The 6,380-nt window shown below is 44.4% G+C and overlaps 1 non-coding gene across 1 annotated transcript; it reads left to right on the forward strand.

Moving 5' to 3' along the window:
* Positions 1-5,122: 5,122 nt before the first annotated feature.
* Positions 5,123-5,229, forward strand: LOC138560836 (U6 spliceosomal RNA). The gene has a single exon (XR_011299301.1). It is a non-coding gene; the product is annotated as a U6 spliceosomal RNA (small nuclear RNA).
* Positions 5,230-6,380: the final 1,151 nt, after the last annotated feature.

Here is a 6,380-nt window from a genome sequence, read left to right on the forward strand (position 1 = left end):
CGCTTCTTTTGTTTTTTTTTATCCCATTCTACCAAACTCAGTATTATCACTTTCCCCCTTGTTGTGCACTCCAGCGTAAACTGCTTTAAGGTGCTATTTGCAAATATCGCTCTGAACTACAGCTTTACTTGCTTCTGGGCCTTAATCTTTAAATGGGGCTGAGCAGTGTACTCCGGGTTTGGCTGCTTTTAGTTGGTTGATTTCTTTTTTGATTTCTGTAACTTTCAAACAGTCCCATTGTGAAATACCATTGCCACAATGTGCTGCAGTGCATGAAAACTTAAAATTAATGGTAGGGAGAGGGAGAGGGGCTGGGGGGAAGAGAGAGTGCTTTGCGAGGGAAGGAGACAGGGAGGAGAGAGAGAGAAAACAAAGAAAATATGGTATTTGGGGGCTATGTATTTGCATGGAAAAGATTTTAGCCTTTTAATCAAGTGGAAAGGGGCTCTGTGGTTGGTATCTCAGCCTGTTGATGCTTTGTTGAGTTGCTTGGAACATGCAAGGAAGGAGACCTGAAGCACTCCCGACCAGGTTGCATGTCTCCAAGTTACTGAAATCCAACAGACCTCCTCCCTGTGCCACAAACTTCTGGGCACTGAGCTCTGCAGTTGTTCCCCACAGGTCGCCAAGTGTCCCAGATTTACTTTCTCAGAGTTGCTAGTTACTGCTACCCCACCTCGACCACTATATTTTCCCCAGATACTTGCTACTGTGGAGTAAGCAGGGCTAAGAGAGAGGGAGAGGGGGTGTGCCTATGCAAATCATCTGCCAGTATGCTTCCTGGGAGGTCATTCCATCTCACCATCTGACACCTGGGCAGCGGCAGGTAATTTGGAGAACAGACATATTCGGACAGGCCACAGAGCAAAAGCTGGGCCGTTGATTGAGGATCCCTTTAGCCATGTCTCCCTAAGTTACTGAGGTCCAGAAAAATTCCACCCTCAGCTCTTATAGAGAGGTCCTTGGCCGATCGTGGCCGATCAGGGTCGGGGGTGGGGGGACTGCACACTGCCTCACCTTTTCACTGCTTTCTACAGCGGTAATGCTTTTGCAGAAGGGGCCTGTACAAGTGATTTTGTCTGCGCTGTGGGAAAGTGACATTTATCCACTGACATTAACCAAATTACTTGTGCTGTTCAACGCACATACATGCATAGAAATCATGTTATGTTTTTTGGGGAAGGTCTAGAGGGTCCTGCTGATGATTTATTAAGCTGTCTGCTACTCTTGCTTTTACATAGTCTTCCCTGCCCAGGCATGTTTAAGGCATACTGTATGTCCCTCCATTACAATGAAAACTCTGTTGAAAGCACAGAGGTACATAGGAGTGGATCTGTTAAGAACTGAAACAAAAAGCCTGGAAAAATGTCGAAACGCGTAGGATTTGGACTTACAATTAAATGACTCACATTCAGATGTGCTATCCCTTGCCCCCCTGACCCCCTTTCCTTTTGTGTAATCCTTTTGTTCTCAGTAGGGTTTTCCAAAGTGGCTTTCAAATAAAAGATCATAGACCTGCATTTTGTGGCACACATGCCTCATATCCCGTTGCTCTTGATAAACTCACATCATCTCCCACCAATACAAGCTGTAAAAGATTTTCAGGGCTTAGCCAAGCAAACTAGACGCGGGTCGAAGGTTGAGCAATCCTTTAATCAGCAGCAAAGTTAACATTGAAATAAGCCTCAGAATCTCTTAAAGGATGGTCCAACATCTGTTGCTGGCAGTGCGCAATGGGGCAGCCTGGGTGCTGACACCTTAAGCCATCTCCTATTCTTGCCTTGTCCTTGATCCAGCCATGGGCCCACATGCACTCAGAGGTACAGAGTGTTTCTCATGTCTCTGGGTCTGCTGTGATGCTCTCACTCTTGCATCACCCAGCCATCGTGATGGGGAGAGGGGTGTCGATTTGCAAGCACCGTTGAGCATGAATCTTTTTATCTTTAAATATAATTGGCATTAAACCAAACCCTTTAGGACCAGATCAATAAAGCAGCAAAGAATGCTGATGTATTGCTGTTTGCCGCTTAATTCCATACCATCCGACATCTAAATGGTGTTTGGTCAAACGTTTGCCATATCAAATGTCCTTATGTTAAAGAGCAGAAAGTCCAGAGGTCCTAATCAATGGTTTGGTTGGCTCTCCCTTTGCGCTTGCCTTAAGGCGTCAGCCCGATTGCGCCCTGCAAGCAACCAGTGTTGGCCCATCCTTTAAGAGATTCTGAAGCTGATTTCAATGTTATTTTTGCTGCTGATTTAAGGATTGCTCAACCTTCGGCCCACGTCTAATTTCCTTGGCTATGCCCTTGACATCTTTTACAGCTTGTATTGGTGGGAGATGATGTGAGTTTATCAAGAGCAACGGGATATGAGGCATGTGGGCCATAAAAAACATGTCTAGGATCTTTTTTTATAAGAAAGTCTCTTTAAGTAGGGAACTTTGGACAACACTGCTGAGAGCAAAAGGATTACACAAAAGGTAAGCGGGTCAGTGGGTCAAGGGATAGCACATCTGACTGTGAGTCCGTTTATTGTAAGTCCAAATCCTACCTGTTTCAACATTTTTCCAGGCTTTTTGTTTCATTTCTTAACAGATCCATTCCTATGTACCTCAGCAAAACATGTACTAATATTGGAATGAAAATGGGAAAATAGAATTGGCCCCTGCTTCAAAGGATGACACGCACATTCGTAAAGCATTCACTATTTTTGGCACACGACAGGACAGAAACTTTCTTAATCTGCAAGTATTTATTTTTTAATACATCTTTTTTTAATGAAGATTGAAATTGTATTTTCATACATAATACACGACAACACAATACATTTTGGGCCAAATTCAACACTAATGCCTCGGGAGACTTTTACTTGTGAGTCCTATTGACTGAATGAACAGCCCCATCTCCTTCAATTTCTTGACTTGTACTTTTAGAAGTGGCACGCTGCTTTTGTTTTTTATCCCATTCTACCAAACTGAGTATTATCACTTTTCCTCTTGTTGTGCACTCCAGCGTCAACTGCTTTAAGGAGCTATTTGCAAACATCGCTCTGAACTACAGCTTTACTTGCTTCTAGGCCTTAATCTTTAATTGTGGCTTAGCAGTGTACTCCGGATTTGGCTGCTTTTAGTTGGTTAATTCTTTTTTTATTTCTGTAACTTTCAAACAGTCCGATTGTGAAATACCATTGTCACAATGTGCTGCAGTGCAGGAAAACTTAAAATGAATGGTAGGGAGAGGAAGAGGGAGGGGGGGGGTTATGGGGGATGGGAAGGAGGGAGGGAGGGAGGGAGGAGAGAGAGACAGAGAGAGAGAAAACAAAGAAAATATGGTTTTCGGTGGCTATGTGTTTGCATGGAAAAGATTTTAGGCTTTTAATCATGTGGAAAGGGGCTCTGTGGCTGGCATGGCAGCCTGTTGATGCTTTGTTGAGTTGCTTGGAACATGCAAGGAAGGAGACCTGAAGCACTCCCGACCAGGTTGCATGTCTCCAAGTTACTGAAATCCCACAGACCTTCTCCCCGTGCCACAAAGTTCTGGGAGATGAGCTCTGCAGTTGTTCCCCACAAGTCGCCAAGCTCCCCAGATTTACTTTCTCAGAGTTGCTAGTTACTGCTACCCTACCTCGACCACTATATTTTGCCCAGATACTTGCTACTGTGGAGTAAGCAGGGGTAAGAAAGAGAGCGAGGGGGTTTGCCTATGCAAATCATCTGCCAGGATCCTACCTGGGAGGTCATTCCATCTCACCAGCTGACACCTGGGCAGCGGCAGGTAATTTGGAGAACAGATATATACGGACAGGCCACAAAGCAAAGGCTGAGCTGTTGATTGAGGATCCCTTTTGCCATGTCTCCCCAAGTTACAGAGGTCCAGAAAATTCCACCCTCAGCTCTCATAGAGAGGTCCTTGGCCGATCGTGGCCGATCAGAGGAGGGAAGTGTCGGAGGTGACTGCACACTGCCTCACCTTCACTGCTTTCTACAGTGGTAATGCTTTTGCAGAAGGGGCCTGTACAAGTGATTTTGTTCTGCGCTGTGGGAAAGTGACATTTATCCACTGACATTAACCAAACTACTTGCGCTGTTCAACGCACATGCATGCAGAGAAATAATGTTATGTTTTTTGGGGAAGATCTAGAGGGTCCTGCTGATGATTCTTTTAAGCTGTCTGCTACTCTTGCTTTTACATAGAGTCTTCCCTGCCCAGGAATGTTTAAGGTATACTGTATGTCCCTCCCTTACAATGAAAACTCTGTTGAAAGCACAGAGGTACATAGGAATGGATCTGTTAAGAAATGAGACAAAAAGCCTGGAAAATGTAGAAACAGGTAGTATTTGGACTTAGCACATTTGACTGTGAGTTAGTTTATTGTATCAGTTGACCCACTGACCCCCTTACCTTTTGTGTAATACTTTTGCTCTCAGTGGGGTTGCCCAAAGTTCCCTTCTTAAAGCGGCTTTCTTATAAAAAAATCCTAGACCTGCTTTTTGTGGCACACATGCCTCATATCCCGTTGCAGTTGATAAAGTCACATCATCTCCCACCAGTACAAGCTGTAAAAGATTTCCAGGGCTTATCCAAGCAAACTAGACGTGGGTCGAAGGTTGAGCAATCCTTAAATCAGCAGCAAAGTTAAAATTGAAATCAGCCTCAGAATCCTTTATAGGATGGTCCAACATCTGTTGCTTACAGGGCTCAATCGGACAGCCTCTGGTGCTGACTCCTTAAGCCACCTCCTGTTTTTGCCTTGTCCTTGATACAGCCATGGGCCCACATACACTCAGAGGTACCGAGTTTTTCTCATGTCTATTGGGTCTATTGTGATGCTCTCAGGCTTGTATGACCCAGCCATTGTGATGGGGAGGGGGTTTTCATTTTGCAAGCACCCTGGACCATTCATCTTTATATCTTTAAATATAATTGGCATTAAACTAAAACCCTTTAGGGCCAGATCAATACAGCAGCAAAGAATGCTTATTCGTTGTTGTTTGCCTCTTCATTTCATACCACCCGATATCTAAATGGTGTTTGGACTTTCTGCCCTCTGAAATAAGGACATTTGGTATGGCAAACCTTTGACCAGAGGTCCTAATCAATGGTTTGATTGACTCTCCCTTTGCGCTTGCTTCTGCAACACATGTACTAATATTGGAATGATAATGGGAAATTTAAATCGGCCCCTGCTCTAAAGGATGACACGCACATTCGTAAAGCATTCACTATTTTTGGAACATGACTGGACAGAAACTTTCTTAATTTGCAAGTGTTGATTTTTTAATAGATCTTTCTTTATTGAAGATTGAAATTGTATGTTCATTCATATTACACGACAACACAATGCATTTTGCGCCAAATTCAACACTAATGCCTCAGGAGCCTTTTACTTGTGAGTCCTCTTGACTGAATGAACAGCCCCGTCCCCTTCAATTTCTTGACTTGTACTTTTACAAGTGGCACGCTTCTTTTGTTTTTTTTTATCCCATTCTACCAAACTCAGTATTATCACTTTCCCCCTTGTTGTGCACTCCAGCGTAAACTGCTTTAAGGTGCTATTTGCAAATATCGCTCTGAACTACAGCTTTACTTGCTTCTGGGCCTTAATCTTTAAATGGGGCTGAGCAGTGTACTCCGGGTTTGGCTGCTTTTAGTTGGTTGATTTCTTTTTTGATTTCTGTAACTTTCAAACAGTCCCATTGTGAAATACCATTGCCACAATGTGCTGCAGTGCATGAAAACTTAAAATTAATGGTAGGGAGAGGGAGAGGGGCTGGGGGGAAGAGAGAGTGCTTTGCGAGGGAAGGAGACAGGGAGGAGAGAGAGAGAAAACAAAGAAAATATGGTATTTGGGGGCTATGTATTTGCATGGAAAGATTTTAGCCTTTTAATCAAGTGGAAAGGGGCTCTGTGGTTGGTATCTCAGCCTGTTGATGCTTTGTTGAGTTGCTTGGAACATGCAAGGAAGGAGACCTGAAGCACTCCCGACCAGGTTGCATGTCTCCAAGTTACTGAAATCCAACAGACCTCCTCCCTGTGCCACAAACTTCTGGGCACTGAGCTCTGCAGTTGTTCCCCACAGGTCGCCAAGTGTCCCAGATTTACTTTCTCAGAGTTGCTAGTTACTGCTACCCCACCTCGACCACTATATTTTCCCCAGATACTTGCTACTGTGGAGTAAGCAGGGCTAAGAGAGAGGGAGAGGGGGTGTGCCTATGCAAATCATCTGCCAGTATGCTTCCTGGGAGGTCATTCCATCTCACCATCTGACACCTGGGCAGCGGCAGGTAATTTGGAGAACAGACATATTCGGACAGGCCACAGAGCAAAAGCTGGGCCGTTGATTGAGGATCCCTTTAGCCATGTCTCCCTAAGTTACTGAGG

The sequence above is a fragment of the Ambystoma mexicanum genome, unplaced genomic scaffold (assembly GCF_040938575.1).
Source record: "Ambystoma mexicanum isolate Mex_15411 unplaced genomic scaffold, UKY_AmexF1_1 Mex_scaf48, whole genome shotgun sequence".
In the NCBI taxonomy this organism is placed as follows: domain Eukaryota; kingdom Metazoa; phylum Chordata; class Amphibia; order Caudata; family Ambystomatidae; genus Ambystoma; species Ambystoma mexicanum.